The sequence below is a fragment of the Amblyomma maculatum genome, chromosome 2 (genome assembly GCF_055883805.1).
Source record: "Amblyomma maculatum isolate TAMU_Amacu chromosome 2, ASM5588380v1, whole genome shotgun sequence".
Taxonomy (NCBI): domain Eukaryota; kingdom Metazoa; phylum Arthropoda; class Arachnida; order Ixodida; family Ixodidae; genus Amblyomma; species Amblyomma maculatum.
The window spans coordinates 163,039,167-163,053,525 of record NC_139345.1 but is presented as its reverse complement, the minus strand read 5'-3'; positions in this window follow the sequence as shown (position 1 = coordinate 163,053,525).

The following is a 14,359-nucleotide window of genomic DNA, read 5'->3' as shown; positions in this document are numbered from 1 at the left end:
GCTGCACATCCTGAAATTTAATGGGAGTTCAGTGTATCCAACCACCTTCTGAATCATTTCTTGTATAGGCATATGATCCAGTTGCTAAATTCTTTTGCTTCTGGTGATGGCTTCACTGCATATGCTGTAATAACTCTAATCGTAAAGCATTGGTTCAGTAATTCATTTGGCAGCACACAACCTTTGTCCTACCTTGTCAATCGCAGGAAGCAGGTAGCCTCGCTGGTAGTTGAAAAATGTTCGTGGCATGAACACCTGCACATTCACGTGCTCAAACATTCAGAGCACTGAGGTGGGGCTGGTGCTGCAAACAGCATGGCTGCTGACAGTAGCACGTTGCCTGCTGGCTTGCCATTCATCATTGGTTGGCTCTTCCATGTAAGGCAGTGGTGGTTCGCGCACATTGTCTGTACTTGCAGCAAAGTCCCAGTCACACAACTTACGCTTTTGCAACAGGAAATAGCATTCACGACATACTGTGAACAGCTCCTTGAGGCAGCTTTCAAACACGATGAACTTCCTCTCATCCTGAGGAAGGGCTTCCTCAGTGCTGGAGTCAAGTCTGAAAAAATACAAAGTTCGGGTCGTGAAATTGTGAACTATTTTTCTGCAGAGCTGATTGGAGGCTAGAATTTAACAGGATTAAAAGCAGCAGTAAATATAAGGGCTGCCCAAATTAGCACTGCATCTAAGGTGTTTTAGTGCACATTTTTGCATACCATGCACTCTGCTTTTAAATAGTGTAAACACAGATTTACAGAGCTTCAAGAATTTCTAAAATGTTACACTGATGCTGTCTGGCAGCTGCTTGTGCCACTGAATACTGTGAAAGCATTTGATGGATCAAGACCTGCTTGGTGAATATTTATGCATAGTGAGGTTTATGAGGAGCACAAATACTATGTACACATTCACAGTTCAGTCACGCAAGCACAGACAAATGGTACTCATACAAATAGAAAAACGTAGCGGAAGGAATGGAACTAAAGACTTCTATGTTTAGCAGTGGAAACTTTTGCTACGTGTGCTTTGGGCTGGGTATGCTAACCCACTGATGCCTCTAATCCCCCTGCTCATGAAAGAGATGCACACCCTTACCTGCCATTGTTTTTCCTAAGTCATTGATCTGATAATCATACGATCATAATGGAATAACACGCGGCACACTAAAAGTCAATTTTTACCCTAGGAAGCTCTCGTTAAATGATGGGAAGAATTCCGAGGGCTCCATGTTATCCTCTTCTGAGTGCTCCATGTTATCCTTCTCTTCTTCAAAGTCTGAGGCTTCCGATTGTACAGGACTAGAGGCTTGCCTTGGAATGAATGTGATCGGAGAGAGTGCTCGATCAAGTGGAATTGAGGATCCTGTTCTGGAGGAAAATGGTAAAGGATGAGAAAGACGTGGTGCAAGGGTAGGTGCACTTGCAGTGTTGCTGGCCTCATGGTATGTTTCAGTGGATTTCCTGAGATCTGTCTGCACCTGCATATCTCTTCTTGAATAAACATAGAAGTTCACCTGCGTATCTGTAAGTTGATGAAAAAATAATAAAATACATGCACTGTGAAGTGCTATTTGTTTATGCAAATGGAACATCATTGATCTAGTTGCACAATATATTTTAGATAAATTTTCTCTAAATATCATAGATTAATGCCTCATTATCAGCTTGTAAAGGGTACATTACTGTCAAGCATGATATCGTCTGTCACACCCTGCATGTGAAATGCATGATTGCTTTCTTCGCTGGTTTTAAAACTGTTCTAACATTCCGCCACAATATTATACAGGTTGTACCCGACACCACCTGACTGCCGCTCTCAGAATTTTTTTTAGCATTCATTGATACCACTAGACAATATGGAAAACAAATGTCTGCTTGCTTTTCCCATATTGAAGATTGGAAACACCCTAGGTTAGGCCGTGGTTAAACTATGGCCTAATTATTATGACGACTTCTGCTTGTTAAATATGGAAATAAAATGAGCATGCTACTGTTAAGAGGAAAACATTACGTCGCGTTTGTACATCCCTGCCGACAGTTTGGCAGCAAGCACTCGAGACACTTCTGGTGGTTTGCGTTGAATTGTCCACCATTCGAGGCAAAGTTTGCACTTCCTCAGCGGTAAAGACTTCACACTGCGAGTCGAGTAGTTCCTAAGAAAAGGAAAAGTTGTTAGCAACCGCAAGATATGTATAAATTGCAACAAAGTTGACATCGATCATGTGAACTTACCTCAGACCTCCTCCGCTTTTTTGGTGGTGTACCAAGCCAAAGGTTTTGCGTCGGTACAACGTCTTGCTTGAGGCGAGCGTGCTTCACTTCCATGCCGAGGCTTCGAGAGACATCGAGGTTCATTTCATATTCTTCTGGTAAAAAATGATCGGTACACACGAACCCCGTCAGTGTGCCCATACCGCTGGGACCATCGCGGTTAAGGCTCGAAGCCAAGCGGCTTTTGCTGGGGATCACTGGGCGACTTGTGGAACCGAACGTTACTTCCACTCCGGTACTTCGTGCTGCAATGTCTCACAATACACACGGATGGCATAGCGACCACTCCTCACACGCGCGCAACGCGCCGAAAACCACAAAAGCTAACGGGGCCACAACGTAGAGGAGCGAATAGCAAACACGATGGAAGAGGCAGCGAGTGACGGAAGGAACAGATTTGCATGGAAGAGCGTGGATTCCGGGCACACGGAAAGAGCCGAGCGCGAGACGAGCACGGAGTACGAGTCTCGACTGCTTCAACGCTTGAATATTGCCCGGAAAAACACGCTTTCAGAGAGCATAGAGCACGGGCGCCGGCTACCAGCCCGAGGGTGTTGGAAGCAGGGTGGTCATTCAACTCTTTTTTTTTTTTTTTGAGAAAGATAACGAAAGAGGCGTCGGGAAGATGGGGGAGCTAAACTCATTAGCTTTCTTCCGCACTACAATGTTTGAGTGCCGGTGAACGGGGTCTCCGCTCTTTTTTGAAATGGCACGGTGCACCTTGCGGACCCGGTAAACGTTTTTAGAGAATTGCGAACATGTGTGTAGCATGCGCGATCGCTTCCCGTCCCGGCGCCTCGAAGAAGCACATGTGCACACGACAACGCGTTGGGTGAAAGGGCCACCCAAGTACATTGTACTTACCTTTTCTTTTTTTCTTTCTGTTTCCGGCTTTCCGTGCAGTGCCATAGTTCAGGTCACCAAGCGAAAATAACGAAAGCGAAGTTCGACACGCTATTCTCAACGATGCAGCGCGGAGGCGAGCAATATTCGAGTACGTGCCCCGGCGCCCGCTCCTGAAACACTCTAGCCACTACACGAATTGAACACACTTGTCGATTTCTTCGACCTGAAACTGTATTTACATCGTATCTTTAATGAAGCCAAGAATGAACAAAAAAAAAGTTACAGCAGCGGCCGCACAACCAGCACCCGTAAGGTGTATGCAGCGATGCTTTGACCTGGTAAGTTGTACCGGCGGTATGAAACTGCTCAAGACGTTGTTGTGCTCCATCAGGAATGTTCACTAAAAAAATAACGACAAATGAGATTAGAATCATTGTCATTTCGAGTACCCGGCGGAGAAAATCTGAACTTGAGCGTCATCTCTCGCTCAGCTCCAGCGCGCAGCGAGAAGCAGACGACACCCGTCCTCCGCCGCCGCCGCCGACCGCGTGTCACGTGACAGTAACGTGGGCAGATTGTTGAAGAAATGCGTTTGCGTGAGCGAATAGTTGATATACTATTTTCTTATTTTTTAACATTAACAGGAGCCTATTATTTTAGGACAACAACGAATAATATCTGCGTTTCCAAACGGCTAAACATGACGTAGGCGAGTACTTCTGATTCCGGCCTACATGGTCGCATGGTCGCTTCAGGAACGCAAAAAAGCTGTGATTTCAGAACGGTATTATTAAATCCAGAAGCAATATTTCGGCGAGATATTTAGAATCAGCGTGCCTAATGTTTACTCAAGCAAGGAAAATTACAACTGGGCAGCTACATTTTCGTTTCACGACCCCTCTAAGCCCAGTGGATGCGAAGCATGTTAAGCAGCTGCCTCAGTGTGGATGGGGCTAAGTAACGGAGACGTGGTTTTAGGTTAATCGTCGTAGGCATCTTGACCGCATACACGCCCGGCGCAAAGACGCTGGTGCGGTTGCGGGCACAGAGACTGACGCGACGGCGGGCGCGCGCCGCTTCATCCCTGGCGTGACGTCACATATCACGCGATGCAGCGATGGTGGCGCCGCCACCGCGTCGCTCGCGACGACGCGAACCGAAGCGTGGAGGCCTCCGCCGGGCGACGTCCGACGGCGCAATGAGGCCCCATCTGAGCCGGTGTGACGTCATCACGTGACGTCACATCATGTGATCTCACTTCAAGGTCAATGGTGGCCGCCGCCGGGAGGCGACCGACGGCGCGATATGAGGCCCCATCCGCAGCTGGTGTGACGTCATCACGTGATGTCACGTCACGTGACCCCACTTCAGGGTCAATGGTGGCCACCGCCGGGCGTCGCGCGAAGGCCGAAACCTACGTTAATATGCTTCGTGTAAAAGAAGGACGCAATCATGCAGGCTAACGAGACCCCAATCGAAGCACAGAGGTTCAAAAGCAATGAAAAGACTTGAGGGGCACAGACAAGAAAATGCCAAATAGTCGCGGGTCACTACGGCAAACTGACTGCTCGAGAGTCGCAAAGTAGCCGCGGCTAAAACTGGAGCAGCTCGCAGATCCTTGGCTGCTCGAACAGTGAGCTGAACCGGGAGCGGCTCAGAAACACTTGATGTAACCAAGCTTCGATGCGAGCCAACGCGAGAAGTTCTGGAGTTGTAGTCACATCTGTTGGTTACATCTCGCAAAGCAGAAGTGCACATGCACATGACATTTCCGTGTAACCGGACTTTTGAAGGTATTGTGTTAAAAGGACCCTTTTTATCAGTGCACAGAGCATGTCCTTGCGCATTATACGCGCTACCCTTTCCACACCGCTCGAAGCTGACAGCAATCGCCAGGCACGAATTCTGCGAGCCAGCTCCCCAGATTTTTTCCACTCCTTACATATGAATCTCGCGTCTCTGCGGTAGGGGGATATGACGATAATGCTTGGTTATGCTTGATTTGGTTTGGTTTGGTTTCAGGGGTTTAACATCCCAAAGCAGCTCAGGCTATGAAGGACGTCGCAGTGGACGTCTCCGGAAATTTCAAACCCAGGTGGTCGAAATTTACTCAGACCTCCACTGCGCCGTTTCTCATATCCTGAGTCGCTTTGGGATGTGAAACCACAATAAACTAAACCAAACCAAACCAAACATGCAGGGTAATCCTATGCCACACAGGAATGTTAAGACATCTTGTTTAAGCTAAGGATTTCGATGAAAAGGTAATTGCCTAAGCTATCAAGTCACCCTTACAAGTTTTACAGGCGAGTCACCTAAGCGGCCTCCGTAATACTTGGCGTTGTTTTAAATTATTCTATGGGGAGTCGCGGGGCGGATTCCTTCACGCCAGGCGGGCTTAATAACAATGCACGCCGATTTCATTGTAGTAGAAAGTATGAGTCTTTGCAACTCAGTCTGGATACCTCTACGCACCCTCCGATCTTCGGTTTACTAATTCATTATTTTGCGGAATACCACGCAAAATAACTTCACCTGACCTCAGATGTAATCGAAACGATTTAGTCCGTCTGTGCGACCGCTCACTAGGTATCTTTGGCAGTGTGGTTTGGGTTGGAGGGAGGAAATCTTTCTTAATGCTCATTTTGACTTTGTTCAAAGAATTACTTGTTTCCCTTATATTGGGGATAAAATACAAATAAGCCAACATGCTCATTCAAAAAAATATCATGAGTGAAAGGCCGAGCAATGAAAAAAATATAACAATGTCCGTTTTCTCGTTATGGATTCGGCAGACTGCCTTTCCAGGATGGTACTGAACGGAACTGACCTGCTCTTGATTTGATAAAGAGAAAATTTTGCAGTTACTATTAGTGAAGTGAAGTGAAACTTTCTTTAGTAAACTCAAACGTGCAGAGAAATTTCTGCTGTGAAAAGTGGAGTTTTGAGACCGTTGTCGATGTATTTTCGTGGGCAATATATTACGTAAACTAACTTGATCCTGTATGCAATGCGAAGATATTAAATAACGGCATATTCCAACCATCGGATTTGTCGTTTAAGAAGTCGTTGATTTGGACTGGTTGTTACAGATTCATGTACAAGCAGTGCAAAAGACGAGAGAAAAGGAAGACGCAGCAGAAGCACCGGCTCGCAACTAAACGTTCACTTTGCTTAAACCTTCACTTACATAGCAATACTCAAGGTGTGAAAGCATATAAATCATTAAAATAGAACACTATAAGTCACACAGGTAAGCACACAAAGAAACAGCGCGTGCCGATACAGTTCGCTTGTTTTTATGCGATGTAAAATAATGTTAAAAAAGAAAGTGTCCCATGATATTTTGAAGCATTATATAGTTGTGAAATAAAAAAAGAAAACAATTGCAGTGCAGTTTGCATACCACACGGTACTATACACCTAGAAGTACAACAGAATTGCACCAGCAAACAAACTGCTTTTCTGTGCGATACGCAGATTGCTTTTCTCCACAATGTTTGAGGGTTGTGCACTTGTCGGTGTGGCTTTTAGTGTTCTATTTCTGTGCTATATTTGTTTTTGTACCTCCTTTTCTTCATTTATCAATGAACGTTTTGCCAGATAAAACCTTAGTTTGGGAGTAGGAGCTGGCGCTGTCATTTCCTTCTCTCTGATCGGGCTATATACATCCCGAACAACCAGACAGTTCGACGCCGTCACCTGCGATAAAAATCGCACGTGACGGCGAAAAAATTGGCGAAACTTTAGCGCGGTTTTCTTGACGTTTTATTTTGCAATATTCTTCGGTAGAACATTTTTATGACATTTTTTCAGATATGAACAGTTTAAGCCTAGCCTATATGGTTCTCGTCTCTACGGCATCTCGTCTCTCGCGGCACCTCGTCTGCGGCCTCCCTTTCGTATTTACATTCTCGTGCTTGCATTTAGGCACTCGCTAAGCCTCCACACTAAATTTTTTAACATTATCATATACACAACCATTTCATCCATATATAGGATACAGTCGCAATTTGAAAATTATGTGACACCACATGACATAAATATGAAGTCCCGGTTTAATCAATCCGTACGAAAGCTTATGCGGAGCCTAGGAGCTTCATGTCTGACTCAGTATCTAAGGATCCCACGTTCTAGGCCGAGTCGTTGCCCTTGGACAGAATTACGATACTCACTCTAAAGCTTTAGAGCGTGACTGCAAAATAACGGCATCAAGACGCCTAGGAAAAACGTCAACTCGTGACGAAACGCAGAATCAACCTATCCGAGAGGGTGTCGCCCCGGACCAGTTATTTGCACGGCAAGAGATTTATTCACACGTCAAAGTGGCGGTTGCTAACATTTTAGATATATATCATGCGAAAAAACTAATATATGCTTTTTCTGCAAGGGGCAGCATTTCAAGTTCAACATGATCAAAAAATCAAGAAGCAGCAACAGTTTTGCAATTGAAAGGTCTCATGGGGTAATCTGTGCTGTCGTGAGGGCGAGCTGGCAGAAGTAAACTGGACGTCAAAATGGCGGCCTTAGTAAAATAGCTAATTCCAAGGCTAGTGCCTGCTGTTTACGCATCGTCTGAATTCAATGGAATGAGTGGTGGCCCTGAATACGCGGATCAATCTGATCGAAATCAGCGTAGTTTGGGTTCTTTTTTATTTTTTGTTAGGAAACAGAAGGAGAAGAAAAAGTGACCATGGAGTATGGTCCATTGGGCGAAATATCCTTTTATCGCCGCAAGAAAGTCCCGCACGCAAATGCTTCAGTTTGAGCGAGCACAAATTAAAGCAATGTGGCAGAGCGTACACTACCAACCACGTTCGCTTTCGTTCGTTTAGTACTGTATGTCGCCTTTGCTGCCTGTTTTTGATTTGGGCATTCTGCGAAGAGCACCCACCACTCAGTGCGCTAACTTTACATCAGATTACTTCAGCCATTTGAGAAACGCGTTCGCTCACCGTGTTAATGAAAAGCCGATGATCTGCTCGTCGCCTAATGAGACTTTAAATCCTCTGGAACAAAAAAGAAAAATCGGAGCGCAGAGGGCACTTACTGCCCAACCGCAGATCGATCGACCGCGAACGTCATCACAGTTCATCGGCAAGGTCGTTGAATGACCTTTTCGGATTCACATGTGGAAGTTGAAACCGGTATCGGAAAAACTCGATGGGCTAGTAGAACGTAGAACGCATTCCAGCACACCGCCCTTCGTCGTTGCACACGCCGGCTCTGCCACATCAGGATCGCAGCCGCCACTACACCGCGGATGCCACCGCCATTTTCCCTCTAAAACACTATATAGCGTCTTATCGCGCTCTGCAGATATAGTCTAAAATTGAAAGCATAACTAGGTGTGCAACGTCATTTACATTCACATTTCCTCGACGCAATAGCCGCTTCCCGTGACGACACTTTTCAAGATCGCGTCGGCGACCAATCGCAGCGGACGTTTCAGAGCGCTCTAACTTGTAGAGCGGCCCGTAATTTTGCCCCAGCCACTCGTATGCTATTCGATTTCGCCCCCATGCCTGTAATATCTGTGACTTGCCACCTCCGACATACCAAATACATGTTCGTGGTTCGCCTCACTCAACACCCACACCCACCGCCTACCCCTCTCTACTTCCCACATTACGCTTTCGTCTTTCTATTTTCCCGCAGTCAATACCTTATCCAGGCAGCAATACTGTACTTCTAGCATTGTTTGCATTTCTTTCTAATGATGCAATAGGTTGGAAACCCTGGTGAACTCTACGCAAAATACTCTTAACATAGACATGTAGGAGGAGGAGAAGCAGGTATGTTAGCCACAAAGGCCTCCGGTTATCTACCCTACAATGGGAAGAAGAGTAAAAGGATTAAAGATGCGAAGACAAAATTACGTGGAGCACATTCCCAATTTGTCGCTAAACCCGGCGGCTATCAGGTAACTAAACAGTGCCCTGGTATGCCTTCGACTATGATTGCTATAGACGAAGGATCTTATCCTCCGTTAAAAGATGGGGATTAAGGCAGCCCAGCGCGCAATACAACTCATGTCTTTCCTTCACAATGCAGGGCATTCACACAGCAGATTGTCGACCTCTTCACATCCACAATTTTCCAGGCATGGCTTTAGGCCGTTCCAATGTGAAAAGCATAATTTTCCGTGATAGCAACATCATACCATAAGCGGAACAGCAACATTGGTTCCCCTGCTAAAAAATCTGTATATATATTTGCGCTGGTGAACACTCTCAAGGTTCGTATACAGACAACATAAATACCCAAGCAAGTAGCAGGGGGGACAGCGGCCGATGCAGCTCAGTTGGTAGAGCACCGGACGCGATATTAGGAGGTCGTGGGTTCGGTTCCCACCATCGGCACGTTGTTTTTTCTTCTACTTTGTGTTTAATTATCTTTCCCCTACACAGATTACATTACTCATTTCTTTGGTTATCTGAGCAAACATTAAAAAAAAGACATAAAAGTACCATCCCCAACGCTTTCCTTGGCCTCGCCGACTGTTGGCTTCTCCCTTCATGTATTATAACGAGCACCCTCATTTCCCCTTAATTGATCTGCTTGTAGCTTACGGGGGTCTCGGTTCTGGCAGTCTTGAAGCCATAGGTAGCGTAAGAGGGTTCTAGCACAGCTTTCGTCCTCGCTCTTGATCACGTTCTACGTGACGCTGGCGGTAACAAAGGACGTTCTACGTCTGCCGCTATGACTGAGGGTGGCGCTGGTGAACACTCTCAAGGTTCGTATACAGACAACATAAATACCCAAGCAAGTAGCAGGGGGGACAGCGGCCGATGTAGCTCAGTTGGTAGAGCACCGGACGCGATATTCGGAGGTCGTGGGTTCGGTTCCCACCATCGGCACGTTGTTTTTTCTTCTACTTTGTGTTTAATTATCTTTCCCCTACACAGATTACATTACTCATTTCTGTGATTATCTGAGCAAACATTAAAAAAAAAAGACAGATGCCGACTTCATTTTTTCGTAACCACGTGCGACAGTTGAAGCACTCTCTGCATATGTGTTGTAGCAATTGAAAATTGTGTGCAACACAGCCCAATATTACGCGATTGTTTAACCAAAAACATTTCATTTCCTACTGATGAAGCATTAACATTACCCTGTGATTTACTCCATACGGCCTCTCCCTGGACCACAGCGGAGACAAAATGGTTGGCGGCACAGGTGGAATTTTTGGACTAGGCCGCTGTCCTATTAAAAAATAACTCCTTGGTCCACGTGCACGTTCCTGAACGCGAACAACGTTCTACCCTGTATTGTAACGTGGTGGTGACAAGGCCGTTGATACCAAAAGAAGACACAGGATTTATGGTACTGAAATTACCTCTTTATTGGGCTGATTTGCACCCGCAAAATAATTAAGCAACTCGGCGGCGGCGATAGCAACAAACGTGCTCGTCGATCGTCGAACAAAGAATGCCCGTCGCACTCGTCAACGCTCTATTTAAAAGCTGCTTACAACAATCTACATAATGTCGCAACTGTTACAAGCACAAGCTGGAACAGTGTAGAAAGACACACGAGTGGCCGAAATCTTCGAGGCAGGTCTTGGTGCATCTTGCGCTACAACGAAACTGATAAAGGTGCGACTCGTGGCATCGAGCATTAACAAACAAAGAATACCGAACTGATACGCGATCCACTATCACAGTGATAAAGCCGTATGCCGGCGGCTGTTATAAATTAAAAGATACAGTTTTGAAGGTTTCACGCCAATATGGACGTTAACGTGCTTGGTATTGATCCCAGTACTTGATTGTACCCTGCTCTCCCCCCCCTAGTCGGGGGTCATGCTGTGGTACTGCTCTGCATCTGTACCGTGCGAGTTACCAGACGTAGCTTCAAGTTCTCCCTCGTGCTGTTGTCTTTGGCATCTACATAGTCCACGAGCATGGTGCCCTGATAGACATAGATTTTGTTACCATTCTTTAATAAAATAGCCACATAACAACCAGAGTACTGTTTATAATCCGAACTGCGAGATATGTCCGTGATAACATCATACTGTCTCTCAAACGAGCCACTGTGGCGACTTTTTGTTCTCAGACGAAATGTGTACCTCTGATGCGGCCTGTGCGGTTCTGTAATACGATGTCTCGATTCTCTTCATGAGAGGCGGACAGAGGTGCTCATTACAAATTCCAGCAGTGTGCATTGGCAATTGTCCCTCTGCACAGCTATAGTGTTCGTCGATTGCTCTTAAGTGGTGACCATACCCATGATGCTAAGTGGCAGGCCAAGTTTTGATACCGCTGCCACCGACATAGCATGTATATATATATATATATATATATATATATATATATATATATATTGGTAGAGTACGTTCAGTCTGAGGTAGGTTTCTGGTCGAACGCTTAACTAGCGCGTCAGTTTCTTCTTTGTCTGCCGTCTTCTTCGTAGCATGCGCTTTTGCGACAAACGCTTGTCGTCTTTGTCACCATCGACAGTCACCGCATTCTGCTCTCTGGAAGGAGGAAAACGTGTTTTCAATTTACAATTTACATATACGCTGAGTGGGCTCGGCAGCACAGCAACGATGCGGTCATCTTACGCCCGCCATCTCCTCGCCTTTCAGGTGTTTCTGCTGGCCTTTCTACCGACATCTGGTGATGACTGCTTAATCGGCGAATCTGATGCGGGGCTAGTCACCAATCTGAACGGTGGAGATTCGGACGTTCCTGCCTCGCCGCGCAGCCTACCATCTGGACCAGACTGCGCAGCGGAACCTTTGCGCTGCTGCCCCAGTGCACCTCTGGACACGTCGGCGCGGCCCTAGTCACCCTCCACCCCCCGAAAGCTAGCTAGCCGTCGCATCGAAAGCAACATCAACACAGCCGCCTAAAAGCGCTTCCCATCCCATCACTCCGTTCAGTGGGCTCGGCAGAACAGCAACGATGCGGTCATCTTACGCCCGCCATCTTCTCACCTTTTAGGTAACGAATCGGTACTCACTATACGCACGGCGTACCCGTTACCCTGCCTTGTTAGTGCTACCGAGCCCCTGTTGTTGCATTGACATTATGCGTGATTGTGCAGATATATTGTTGGAATTGCGAGCACTAGCTGGCGACGTTGAGCTAAATCCCTGGCCTTCCACGCGTTCGTCTTCAATCGAGGCGTCTGGCGACATCTTGACCGCTCTCAAGGAAATTCGTGAAGGTCAAGCCTCCATCTTAAACGGAGTAAAGGCAATGCAAACTAAACTCACCCAAAACGACGCCGTATTAGATGAAACTAGGCAAAAGTTATGAAAAATCGAAAATGAATTTTAGTCAATCGCAGTAATAAAAACCCAAATTGAAGACGTCTAGGCCCTGGCTGAAGATAACGCCCACGACATATCAGTACTATCAAGCCGGTTGGTGATTCAGAAGACAGGGCGCGCCGATCTAATATCCCATTCTTTGGTCTAACCGATAACATAAACCAATCTTGGTCATAGTCCGAAGACGCAATATAAATCTTTGCAGCGATAAACTTGGGATCAATATCACACCGATGGATATTGCCGCGAAACCTTCAAAACAGTACTTGTTTTTTGTTAACAGCCGCCGGCATACAGGCTTATCACTCTGATTCTGGACCGCGTATCAGGTCCGTAATCTTTGTTTGTTAATGCTCGATGTCGCGAGTCACACCTTTATCAGTTTTGTTGTAGCGCAAGATGCACCGAGATCTGTCTCGAAGGTTCCGGCCACTCCGCTGTCTTTCCAAAATGTTCCAACCCGTGCTGGTAGCTGTATGCGACGTTATCTAGATTTTTCTGTGCAGCCTTTAAATTGAGCGTTGCCGAGAGTGACGGGCATTCTTTGTTCGACGATCGAGAAGCACGTTTGCTTCTATCGCCGCTGCCGAGTTGATTAGTTCTTTTGCGGGCGCAACTCAGCCCAAATAAAGAGTTTCTTTAGTGCAATCATCGACCCCTTGATTTGTGTCGTCGACCTCGTCACCACAACGTGACAATATTGAACGCACACACAGACTAGGAAAATTTGATTCAAACAAATCTAGACCTATCATCGTAAATTTCGCTCACTTCAAGACAAAAAAAAAAAACATACTTTCAAGCGCTAATAAGCTGACACAGATTACCGCATAAGCCAGGACTACTCACCCAGCACCCGTACCGCGCGAAAGCATCTTGTTGAATACGGCAAGGCACAACCGAAAAAAGTCAAGTTGCGTCATGATAAACTCATTATTGACAATGAAGCTTATACTTTTAACCATGCCACGAAGAGAGTTGTCCCACGTACCCCATAACTAGAATCCAAAACTAACCCGATTTCAAGCACCAAAGCCGTTCCGTTTCTGTACACTAACATAAGGAGCTTAATGCCCAAGCTTGACAAACTTCGTTACCTTATCGACACAACAGACAGCAAACTTGTGCTGTTAAGTGAAACCTGGTTCGCCTTGAGCATTGACCGCCCCGCTTGACAAGGTTTGACAAGGTCAGGATTTTGTATCGCCGCAAAGAGAAGATGACGATAGAAATAGTGAAATCATATTTTATTTCAACGGACAATAGGTGTGTCAGCACGACGTCTCTTGCGCTTTCAAGCAGAGAGGTATCTTTATCTTTTTTAAGTGATTTTTTGTGCAGCAGGTGAACCGAGGGGTGGTTTCACGTGATTGTTTCATTTTCTTCATGTTTGTTTTTTCTGGACCTTGGAGTAAATGGCTTAGGCATAGTTGTGAGTCAGCGCTTGAACTGCGGGTTTCTTAAAATCTTGTCCGTTATCTTCGTATTCGCGCTGTTTGAATTAATAATGAATAAGTACCAACTCGCCCAACAAAGTATCTTGGTAATCCACAAATTTGATTTAAATGGCCACAACACATCCACACTCGAATAATTTTGGTCTACCACTATTGGACTTAATGACCGTATTGATGGAGAAAATCGTCACATCTACATCATTGGCCTAAAGGACCTTTGAGATGCGTCGTATGGTGTCACGTGCAACAAGGAAATGACGATTTTCTTACATGTTCAAACCAGCAAAACAAAGCAAGGTTATTTTTCGGAATTTCCGCACACCCTGCTGCGTCAGTCGTCCCTCTATCCACTCGCATTTCTATATAGGCAAGTATCGCACACTATGCGATATTTGTTTCGCAAAACATCACAGTGGTGAACATAAAAGGTCTCTCATTTATCTTTATCACTGACAATACGATAGCTTGACAGTTTTGTTGGCTCCCATCGAGGACAT